This window comes from Phyllobates terribilis, unplaced genomic scaffold, assembly GCF_046119375.1.
Source record: "Phyllobates terribilis strain yellow unplaced genomic scaffold, ASM4611937v1 Scaffold_2__4_contigs__length_985480577, whole genome shotgun sequence".
NCBI classification, from domain to species: Eukaryota; Metazoa; Chordata; class Amphibia; order Anura; family Dendrobatidae; genus Phyllobates; species Phyllobates terribilis.
This window is the reverse complement of record NW_027362762.1, coordinates 846165738-846178111: the sequence shown is the minus strand read 5'-3', so window position 1 is coordinate 846178111 and position 12374 is coordinate 846165738. Positions and strand designations below refer to the sequence as shown.

The 12374-nt window shown below is 61.9% G+C and overlaps 1 protein-coding gene across 1 annotated transcript in view; it reads left to right on the top strand.

The window, feature by feature from the left end:
- The window catches only part of HIP1 (huntingtin interacting protein 1), a 199203-nt gene that overhangs the window by 127155 nt on the left and 59674 nt on the right, over positions 1-12374 (top strand). The gene's annotated exons all lie outside the window — the stretch shown is intronic.

The following is a 12374-nucleotide window of genomic DNA, read 5'->3' as shown; positions in this document are numbered from 1 at the left end:
GCGAGATGCCCTCTCACACAGGAGAGAGCGAGATGCCCCCTCACACAGGAGAGAGCGAGATGCCCCCTCACACAGGAGAGAGCGAGATGCCCCCTCACACAGGAGAGAGCGAGATGCCCCCTCACACAGGAGAGAGCGAGATGCCCCCTCACACAGGAGAGAGCGGGATGCCCCCTCACACAGGAGAGAGCGAGATGCCCCCTCACACAGGAGAGAGCGAGATGCCCCCTCACACAGGAGAGAGCGAGATGCCCCCTCACACAGGAGAGAGCGAGATGCCCCCTCACACAGGAGAGAGCGAGATGCCCCCTCACACAGGAGACAGCGAGATGCCTCCTCACACAGGAGAGAGCGAGATGCCCCCTCACACAGGAGACAGCGAGATGCCTCCTCACACAGGAGAGAGCGAGATGCCCCCTCACACAGGAGAGAGCGAGATGCCTCCTCACACAGGAGAGAGCGAGATGCCCTCTCACACAGGAGAGAGCGAGATGCCCCCTCACACAGGAGAGAGCGAGATGCCCCCTCACACAGGAGAGAGCGAGATGCCTCCTCACACAGGAGAGAGCGAGATGCCCTCTCACACAGGAGAGAGCGAGATGCCCCCTCACACAGGAGAGCGCGAGATGCCCCCTCACACAGGAGAGAGCGAGATGCCTCTTCACACAGGAGAGAGCGAGATGCCTCCTCACACAGGAGAGAGCGAGATGCCTCCTCACACAGTAGAGAGCGAGATGCCCCCTCACACAGGAGAGAGCAAGATGCCCCCTCACACAGGAGAGAGCGAGATGCCCGCTCACACAGGAGAGAGCGAGATGCCCCCTCACACAGGAGAGAGCGAGATGCCCCCTCACACAGGAGAGAGCGAGATGCCTCCTCACACAGGAGAGAGCGAGATGTCCCCTCACACAGGAGAGAGCGAGATGCCCCCTCACACAGGAGAGAGCGAGATGCCCCCTCACACAGGAGAGAGCGAGATGCCCCCTCACACAGGAGAGCGTGAGATGCCACCTCACACAGGAGAAAGCGAGATGCCCCCTCACACAGGAGAGAGCGAGATGCCCCCTCACACAGGAGAGAGCGAGATGCCCCCTCACACAGGAGAGAGCGAGATGCCCCCTCACACAGGAGAGAGCGAGATGCCCCCTCACACAGGAGAGAGCGAGATGCCTCCTCACACAGGAGAGAGCGAGATGCCACCTCACACAGGAGAGAGCGAGATGCCCCCTCACACAGGAGAGAGCGAGATGCCCGCTCACACAGGAGAGAGCGAGATGCCCCCTCACACAGGAGAGAGCGAGATGCCCCCTCACACAGGAGAGAGCGAGATGCCCCCTCACACAGGAGAGAGCGAGATGCCTCCTCACACAGTAGAGAGCGAGATGCCCCCTCACACAGGAGAGAGCGAGATGCCCCCTCACACAGGAGAGAGCGAGATGCCCGCTCACACAGGAGAGAGCGAGATGCCCCCTCACACAGGAGAGAGCGAGATGCCCCCTCACACAGGAGAGAGCGAGATGCCCCCTCACACAGGAGAGAGCGAGATGCCCCCTCACACAGGAGAGAGCGAGATGCCCCCTCACACAGGAGAGAGCGAGATGCCTCCTCACACAGGAGAGAGCGAGATGCCCCCTCACACAGGAGAGCGCGAGATGCCCCCTCACACAGGAGAGAGCGAGATGCCCCCTCACACAGGAGAGAGCGAGATGCCTCCTCACACAGGAGAGAGCGAGATGCCCTCTCACACAGGAGAGAGCGAGATGCCCCCTCACACAGGAGAGCGCGAGATGCCCCCTCACACAGGAGAGAGCGAGATGCCTCTTCACACAGGAGAGAGCGAGATGCCTCCTCACACAGGAGAGAGCGAGATGCCTCCTCACACAGTAGAGAGCGAGATGCCCCCTCACACAGGAGAGAGCAAGATGCCCCCTCACACAGGAGAGAGCGAGATGCCCGCTCACACAGGAGAGAGCGAGATGCCCCCTCACACAGGAGAGAGCGAGATGCCCCCTCACACAGGAGAGAGCGAGATGCCTCCTCACACAGGAGAGAGCGAGATGTCCCCTCACACAGGAGAGAGCGAGATGCCCCCTCACACAGGAGAGAGCGAGATGCCCCCTCACACAGGAGAGAGCGAGATGCCCCCTCACACAGGAGAGCGTGAGATGCCACCTCACACAGGAGAAAGCGAGATGCCCCCTCACACAGGAGAGAGCGAGATGCCCCCTCACACAGGAGAGAGCGAGATGCCCCCTCACACAGGAGAGAGCGAGATGCCCCCTCACACAGGAGAGAGCGAGATGCCCCCTCACACAGGAGAGAGCGAGATGCCTCCTCACACAGGAGAGAGCGAGATGCCACCTCACACAGGAGAGAGCGAGATGCCCCCTCACACAGGAGAGAGCGAGATGCCCGCTCACACAGGAGAGAGCGAGATGCCCCCTCACACAGGAGAGAGCGAGATGCCCCCTCACACAGGAGAGAGCGAGATGCCCCCTCACACAGGAGAGAGCGAGATGCCTCCTCACACAGTAGAGAGCGAGATGCCCCCTCACACAGGAGAGAGCGAGATGCCCCCTCACACAGGAGAGAGCGAGATGCCCGCTCACACAGGAGAGAGCGAGATGCCCCCTCACACAGGAGAGAGCGAGATGCCCCCTCACACAGGAGAGAGCGAGATGCCCCCTCACACAGGAGAGAGCGAGATGCCCCCTCACACAGGAGAGAGCGAGATGCCCCCTCACACAGGAGAGAGCGAGATGCCTCCTCACACAGGAGAGAGCGAGATGCCCCCTCACACAGGAGAGCGCGAGATGCCCCCTCACACAGGAGAGAGCGAGATGCCCCCTCACACAGGAGAGAGCGAGATGCCTCCTCACACAGGAGAGAGCGAGATGCCCTCTCACACAGGAGAGAGCGAGATGCCCCCTCACACAGGAGAGCGCGAGATGCCCCCTCACACAGGAGAGAGCGAGATGCCTCTTCACACAGGAGAGAGCGAGATGCCTCCTCACACAGGAGAGAGCGAGATGCCTCCTCACACAGTAGAGAGCGAGATGCCCCCTCACACAGGAGAGAGCAAGATGCCCCCTCACACAGGAGAGAGCGAGATGCCCGCTCACACAGGAGAGAGCGAGATGCCCCCTCACACAGGAGAGAGCGAGATGCCCCCTCACACAGGAGAGAGCGAGATGCCTCCTCACACAGGAGAGAGCGAGATGTCCCCTCACACAGGAGAGAGCGAGATGCCCCCTCACACAGGAGAGAGCGAGATGCCCCCTCACACAGGAGAGAGCGAGATGCCCCCTCACACAGGAGAGCGTGAGATGCCACCTCACACAGGAGAAAGCGAGATGCCCCCTCACACAGGAGAGAGCGAGATGCCCCCTCACACAGGAGAGAGCGAGATGCCCCCTCACACAGGAGAGAGCGAGATGCCCCCTCACACAGGAGAGAGCGAGATGCCCCCTCACACAGGAGAGAGCGAGATGCCTCCTCACACAGGAGAGAGCGAGATGCCACCTCACACAGGAGAGAGCGAGATGCCCCCTCACACAGGAGAGAGCGAGATGCCCGCTCACACAGGAGAGAGCGAGATGCCCCCTCACACAGGAGAGAGCGAGATGCCCCCTCACACAGGAGAGAGCGAGATGCCCCCTCACACAGGAGAGAGCGAGATGCCTCCTCACACAGTAGAGAGCGAGATGCCCCCTCACACAGGAGAGAGCGAGATGCCCCCTCACACAGGAGAGAGCGAGATGCCCGCTCACACAGGAGAGAGCGAGATGCCCCCTCACACAGGAGAGAGCGAGATGCCCCCTCACACAGGAGAGAGCGAGATGCCCCCTCACACAGGAGAGAGCGAGATGCCCCCTCACACAGGAGAGAGCGAGATGCCCCCTCACACAGGAGAGAGCGAGATGCCCCCTCACACAGGAGAGAGCGAGATGCCTCCTCACACAGGAGAGAGCGAGATGCCCCCTCACACAGGAGAGCGCGAGATGCCCCCTCACACAGGAGAGAGCGAGATGCCCCCTCACACAGGAGAGAGCGGGATGCCCCCTCACACAGGAGAGAGCGAGATGCCCCCTCACACAGGAGAGAGCGAGATGCCTCCTCACACAGGAGAGAGCGAGATGCCTCCTCACACAGGAGAGAGCGAGATGCCTCCTCACACAGGAGAGAGCGAGATGCCTCCTCACACAGGAGAGAGCGAGATGCCCTCTCACACAGGAGAGAGCGAGATGCCCCCTCACACAGGAGAGAGCGAGATGCCCCCTCACACAGGAGAGAGCGAGATGCCCCCTCACACAGGAGAGAGCGAGATGCCCCCTCACACAGGAGAGAGCGAGATGCCCCCTCACACAGGAGAGAGCGGGATGCCCCCTCACACAGGAGAGAGCGAGATGCCCCCTCACACAGGAGAGAGCGAGATGCCCCCTCACACAGGAGAGAGCGAGATGCCCCCTCACACAGGAGAGAGCGAGATGCCCCCTCACACAGGAGAGAGCGAGATGCCCCCTCACACAGGAGAGAGCGAGATGCCCCCTCACACAGGAGACAGCGAGATGCCTCCTCACACAGGAGAGAGCGAGATGCCCCCTCACACAGGAGACAGCGAGATGCCTCCTCACACAGGAGAGAGCGAGATGCCCCCTCACACAGGAGAGAGCGAGATGCCCCCTCACACAGGAGAGAGCGAGATGCCTCCTCACACAGGAGAGAGCGAGATGCCCTCTCACACAGGAGAGAGCGAGATGCCCCCTCACACAGGAGAGAGCGAGATGCCCCCTCACACAGGAGAGAGCGAGATGCCTCCTCACACAGGAGAGAGCGAGATGCCCTCTCACACAGGAGAGAGCGAGATGCCCCCTCACACAGGAGAGCGCGAGATGCCCCCTCACACAGGAGAGAGCGAGATGCCTCTTCACACAGGAGAGAGCGAGATGCCTCCTCACACAGGAGAGAGCGAGATTCCCCTCACACAGGAGAGCGAGATGCCCCCTCACACAGGAGAGAGCGAGATGCCCCCTCACACAGGAGAGAGCGAGATGCCCCCTCACACAGGAGAGAGCGAGATGCCCCCTCACACAGGAGAGAGCGAGATGCCCGCTCACACAGGAGAGAGCGAGATGCTCCCTCACACAGGAGAGCGAGATGCCCCCTCACAAAGGAGAGCGAGATGCCCCCTCACACAGGAGAGAGCGAGATGCCCCCTCACACAGGAGAGAGCGAGATGCCCCCTCACACAGGAGAGAGCGAGATGCCCCCTCACACAGGAGAGAGCGAGATGCCCCCTCACACAGGAGAGCGCGAGATGCCCCCTCACACAGGAGAGAGCGAGATGCCCCCTCACACAGGAGAGAGCGAGATGCCTCCTCACACAGGAGAGAGCGAGATGCCCTCTCACACAGGAGAGAGCGAGATGCCCCCTCACACAGGAGAGCGCGAGATGCCCCCTCACACAGGAGAGAGCGAGATGCCTCTTCACACAGGAGAGAGCGAGATGCCTCCTCACACAGGAGAGAGCGAGATGCCTCCTCACACAGTAGAGAGCGAGATGCCCCCTCACACAGGAGAGAGCAAGATGCCCCCTCACACAGGAGAGAGCGAGATGCCCGCTCACACAGGAGAGAGCGAGATGCCCCCTCACACAGGAGAGAGCGAGATGCCCCCTCACACAGGAGAGAGCGAGATGCCTCCTCACACAGGAGAGAGCGAGATGTCCCCTCACACAGGAGAGAGCGAGATGCCCCCTCACACAGGAGAGAGCGAGATGCCCCCTCACACAGGAGAGAGCGAGATGCCCCCTCACACAGGAGAGCGTGAGATGCCACCTCACACAGGAGAAAGCGAGATGCCCCCTCACACAGGAGAGAGCGAGATGCCCCTCACACAGGAGAGAGCGAGATGCCCCCTCACACAGGAGAGAGCGAGATGCCCCCTCACACAGGAGAGAGCGAGATGCCCCCTCACACAGGAGAGAGCGAGATGCCTCCTCACACAGGAGGAGCGAGATGCCCCTCACACAGGAGAGAGCGAGATGCCCCCTCACACAGGAGAGAGCGAGATGCCCGCTCACACAGGAGAGAGCGAGATGCCCCCTCACACAGGAGAGAGCGAGATGCCCCCTCACACAGGAGAGAGCGAGATGCCCCCTCACACAGGAGAGAGAGCGAGATGCCTCCTCACACAGTAGAGAGCGAGATGCCCCCTCACACAGGAGAGAGCGAGATGCCCCCTCACACAGGAGAGAGCGAGATGCCCGCTCACACAGGAGAGAGCGAGATGCCCCCTCACACAGGAGAGAGCGAGATGCCCCCTCACACAGGAGAGAGCGAGATGCCCCCTCACACAGGAGAGAGCGAGATGCCCCCTCACACAGGAGAGAGCGAGATGCCCCCTCACACAGGAGAGAGCGAGATGCCCCCTCACACAGGAGAGAGCGAGATGCCTCCTCACACAGGAGAGAGCGAGATGCCCCCTCACACAGGAGAGCGCGAGATGCCCCCTCACACAGGAGAGAGCGAGATGCCCCCTCACACAGGAGAGAGCGGGATGCCCCCTCACACAGGAGAGAGCGAGATGCCCCCTCACACAGGAGAGAGCGAGATGCCTCCTCACACAGGAGGAGCGAGATGCCTCCTCACACAGGAGAGAGCGAGATGCCTCCTCACACAGGAGAGAGCGAGATGCCTCCTCACACAGGAGAGAGCGAGATGCCCCTCTCACACAGGAGAGAGCGAGATGCCCCCTCACACAGGAGAGAGCGAGATGCCCCCTCACACAGGAGAGAGCGAGATGCCCCCTCACACAGGAGAGAGCGAGATGCCCCTCACACAGGAGAGAGCGAGATGCCCCCTCACACAGGAGAGAGCGGGATGCCCCCTCACACAGGAGAGAGCGAGATGCCCCTCACACAGGAGAGAGCGAGATGCCCCTCACACAGGAGAGAGCGAGATGCCCCCTCACACAGGAGAGAGCGAGATGCCCCCTCACACAGGAGAGAGCGAGATGCCCCCTCACACAGGAGAGAGCGAGATGCCCCTCACACAGGAGACAGCGAGATGCCTCCTCACACAGGAGAGAGCGAGATGCCCCCTCACACAGGAGAGAGCGAGATGCCTCCCTCACACAGGAGAGAGCGAGATGCCCCTCACACAGGAGAGAGCGAGATGCCCCCTCACACAGGAGAGAGCGAGATGCCTCCTCACACAGGAGAGAGCGAGATGCCCTCTCACACAGGAGAGAGCGAGATGCCCCTCACACAGGAGAGAGCGAGATGCCCCCTCACACAGGAGAGAGCGAGATGCCTCCTCACACAGGAGAGAGCGAGATGCCCTCTCACACAGGAGAGAGCGAGATGCCCCCTCACACAGGAGAGCGCGAGATGCCCCCTCACACAGGAGAGAGCGAGATGCCTCCTCACACAGGAGAGAGCGAGATGCCTCCTCACACAGGAGAGAGCGAGATGCCCCCTCACACAGGAGAGCGAGATGCCCCCTCACACAGGAGAGAGCGAGATGCCCCCTCACACAGGAGAGAGCGAGATGCCCCCTCACACAGGAGAGAGCGAGATGCCCCCTCACACAGGAGAGAGCGAGATGCCTCCTCACACAGGAGGAGCGAGATGCCCCTCACACAGGAGAGCGAGATGCCCTCTCACAAAGGAGAGAGCGAGATGCCCCCTCACACAGGAGAGAGCGAGATGCCCCCTCACACAGGAGAGAGCGAGATGCCCCCTCACACAGGAGAGAGCGAGATGCCCGCTCACACAGGAGAGAGCGAGATGCTCCCTCACACAGTAGAGAGCGAGATGCCCCCTCACACAGGAGAGAGCGAGATGCCCCTCACACAGGAGAGAGCGAGATGCCTCCTCACACAGGAGAGAGCGAGATGCCCCCTCACACAGGAGAGAGCGAGATGCCCCCTCACACAGGAGAGAGCGAGATGCCCCCTCACACAGGAGAGAGCGAGATGCCCCCTCACACAGGAGAGAGCGAGATGCCCCCTCACACAGGAGAGAGCGAGATGCCCCCTCACACAGGAGAGAGCGAGATGCCCCCTCACACAGGAGACAGCGAGCCTCCTCACACAGGAGAGAGCGAGATGCCCCCTCACACAGGAGAGGAGAGCGAGATGCCCCCTCACACAGGAGAGAGCGAGATGCCCCCTCACACAGGAGAGAGCGAGATGCCCCTCCACACAGGAGAGAGCGAGATGCCCTCTCACACAGGAGAGAGCGAGATGCCCCTCACACAGGAGAGAGCGAGATGCCCCTCACACAGGAGAGAGCGAGATGCCCGCTCACACAGGAGAGAGCGAGATGCCCCCTCACACAGGAGAGAGCGAGATGCCCCCTCACACAGGAGAGAGCGAGATGCCTCCTCACACAGGAGAGAGCCGAGATGCTCCCCCTCACACAGGCAGGAGAGAGCGAGATGCCTCCTCACACAGGAGAGAGCGAGATGCCCCCTCACACAGGACCCCTCACACAGGAGAGAGCGAGATTTCCTCTCACACAGGAGAGAGCGAGATGCCCGCTCACACAGGAGAGAGCGAGATGCCCCCTCACACAGGAGAGCGAGATGCCCGCTCACACAGGAGAGAGCGAGATGCCCTCTCACACAGGAGAGAGCGAGATGCCCGCTCACACAGGAGAGAGCGAGATGCCCCCTCACACAGGAGAGCGAGATGCCCCCTCACACAGGAGAGAGCGAGATGCCCGCTCACACAGGAGAGAGCGAGATGCCCCCTCACACAGGAGAGAGCGAGATGCCCCCTCACACAGGAGAGAGCGAGATGCCTCCTCACACAGGAGAGAGCGAGATGTCCCCTCACACAGGAGAGAGCGAGATGCCCCCTCACACAGGAGAGAGCGAGATGCCCCCTCACACAGGAGAGAGCGAGATGCCCCCTCACACAGGAGAGCGTGAGATGCCACCTCACACAGGAGAAAGCGAGATGCCCCCTCACACAGGAGAGAGCGAGATGCCCCCTCACACAGGAGAGAGCGAGATGCCCCCTCACACAGGAGAGAGCGAGATGCCCCCTCACACAGGAGAGAGCGAGATGCCCCCTCACACAGGAGAGAGCGAGATGCCACCTCACACAGGAGAGAGCGAGATGCCCCCTCACACAGGAGAGAGCGAGATGCCCGCTCACACAGGAGAGAGCGAGATGCCCCCTCACACAGGAGAGAGCGAGATGCCCCCTCACACAGGAGAGAGCGAGATGCCCCCTCACACAGGAGAGAGCGAGATGCCTCCTCACACAGTAGAGAGCGAGATGCCCCCTCACACAGGAGAGAGCGAGATGCCCCCTCACACAGGAGAGAGCGAGATGCCCGCTCACACAGGAGAGAGCGAGATGCCCCCTCACACAGGAGAGAGCGAGATGCCCCCTCACACAGGAGAGAGCGAGATGCCCCCTCACACAGGAGAGAGCGAGATGCCCCCTCACACAGGAGAGAGCGAGATGCCCCCTCACACAGGAGAGAGCGAGATGCCCCCTCACACAGGAGAGAGCGAGATGCCTCCTCACACAGGAGAGAGCGAGATGCCACCTCACACAGGAGAGAGCGAGATGCCCCCTCACACAGGAGAGAGCGAGATGCCCGCTCACACAGGAGAGAGCGAGATGCCCCCTCACACAGGAGAGAGCGAGATGCCCCCTCACACAGGAGAGAGCGAGATGCCCCCTCACACAGGAGAGAGCGAGATGCCTCCTCACACAGTAGAGAGCGAGATGCCCCCTCACACAGGAGAGAGCGAGATGCCCCCTCACACAGGAGAGAGCGAGATGCCCGCTCACACAGGAGAGAGCGAGATGCCCCCTCACACAGGAGAGAGCGAGATGCCCCCTCACACAGGAGAGAGCGAGATGCCCCCTCACACAGGAGAGAGCGAGATGCCCCCTCACACAGGAGAGAGCGAGATGCCCCCTCACACAGGAGAGAGCGAGATGCCCCCTCACACAGGAGAGAGCGAGATGCCCCCTCACACAGGAGACAGCGGGATGCCCCCTCACACAGGATAGCGCGAGATGCCCCCTCACACAGGAGAGAGCGAGATGCCTCCTCACACAGGAGAGAGCGAGATGCCCCCTCACACAGGAGAGAGCGAGATGCCCCCTCACACAGGAGAGAGCGAGATGCCCTCTCACACAGGAGAGAGCGAGATGCCCCCTCACACAGGAGAGAGCGAGATGCCCCCTCACAGAGGAGAGCGAGATGCCCGCTCACACAGGAGAGAGCGAGATGCCCCCTCACACAGGAGAGAGCGAGATGCCCCCTCACACAGGAGAGAGCGAGATGCCCCCTCACACAGGAGAGAGCGAGATGCCTCCTCACACAGGAGAGAGCGAGATGCCCCCTCACACAGGAGAGAGCGAGATGCCCCCTCACACAGGAGAGAGCGAGATGCATCCTCACACAGGAGAGAGCGAGATGCCCCCTCACACAGGAGAGCGAGATGCTCGCTCACACAGGAGAGAGCGAGATGCCCCCTCACACAGGAGAGAGCGAGATGCCCCCTCACACAGGAGAGAGCGAGATGCCCCCTCACACAGGAGAGAGCGAGATGCCTCCTCACACAGGAGAGAGCGAGATGCCCCCTCACACAAGAGAGAGCGAGATGCCCCCTCACACAGGAGAGATGCCCCCTCACACAGGAGAGAGCGAGATGCCTCCTCACACAGGAGAGAGCGAGATGCCTCCTCACACAGGAGAGAGCGAGATGCCTCCTCACACAGGAGAGAGCGAGATGCCCCCTCACACAGGAGAGAGCGAGATGCCCCCTCACACAGGAGAGAGCGAGATGCCCCCTCACACAGGAGAGAGCGAGATGCCCCCTCACACAGGAGAGAGCGAGATGCCCCCTCACACAGGAGAGAGCGAGATGCCCCCTCACACAGGAGAGAGCGAGATGCCTCCTCACACAGGAGAGAGCGAGATGCCCCCTCACACAGGAGAGCGCGAGATGCCCCCTCACACAGGAGAGAGCGAGATGCCCCCTCACACAGGAGAGAGCGAGATGCCCCCTCACACAGGAGAGAGCGAGATGCCCCCTCACACAGGAGAGAGCGAGATGCCCCCTCACACAGGAGAGAGCGAGATGCCCCCTCACACAGGAGAGAGCGAGATGCCCCCTCACACAGGAGAGAGCGGGATGCCCCCTCACACAGGAGAGAGCGAGATGCCCCCTCACACAGGAGAGAGCGAGATGCCCCCTCACACAGGAGAGAGCGAGATGCCCCCTCACACAGGAGACAGCGAGATGCCCCCTCACACAGGAGAGAGCGAGATGCCCCCTCACACAGGAGACAGCGAGATGCCCCCTCACACAGGAGAGAGAGAGATGCCTCCTCACACAGGAGAGAGAGATGCCCCCTCACACAGGAGAGAGCGAGATGCCTCCTCACACAGGAGAGAGAGAGATGCCTCCTCACACAGGAGAGAGAGATGCCCCCTCACACAGGAGAGAGCGAGATGCCCCCTCACACAGGAGAGAGGGAGATGCCCCCTCACACAGGAGACAGCGAGATGCCCCCTCACACAGGAGAGCGAGATGCCCCCTCACACAGGAGACAGCGAGATGCCTCCTCACACAGGAGAGAGCGAGATGCCCCCACACACAGGAGAGAGCGAGATGCCTCCTCACACAGGAGAGAGCGAGATGCCCCCTCACACAGGAGAGAGCGAGATGCCCCCTCACACAGGAGAGAGCGAGATGCCTCCTCACACAGGAGAGAGCGAGATGCCCCCTCACACAGGAGAGAGTGAGATGCCCCCTCACACAGGAGAGAGCGAGATGCCCCCTCACACAGGAGAGAGCGAGATGCCCCCTCACACAGGAGAGAGGGAGATGCCCCCTCACACAGGAGAGAGCGAGATGCCCCCTCACACCGGAGAGAGGGAGATGCCTCCTCACACAGGAGAGAGCGAGATGCCTCCTCACACAGGAGAGAGCGAGATGCCTCCTCACACAGGAGAGAGCGAGATGCCTCCTCACACAGGAGAGAGCGAGATGCCCCCTCACACAGGAGAGAGCGAGATGCCTCCTCACACAGGAGAGAGCGAGATGCCCCCTCACACAGGAGAGAGCGAGATGCCCCCTCACACAGGAGAGAACGGGATGCCCCCTCACACAGGAGAGAGCGAGATGCCCCCTCACACAGGAGAGAGCGAGATGCCCCCTCACACAGGAGAGAGCGAGATGCCCCCTCACACAGGAGACAGCGAGATGCCCCCTCACACAGGAGAGAGCGAGATGCCCCCTCACACAGGAGAGAGCGAGATGCCCCCCCACACAGGAGACAGCGAGATGCCCCCTCACACAGGAGAGAGCGAGATGCCTCCTCACACAGGAGAGAGA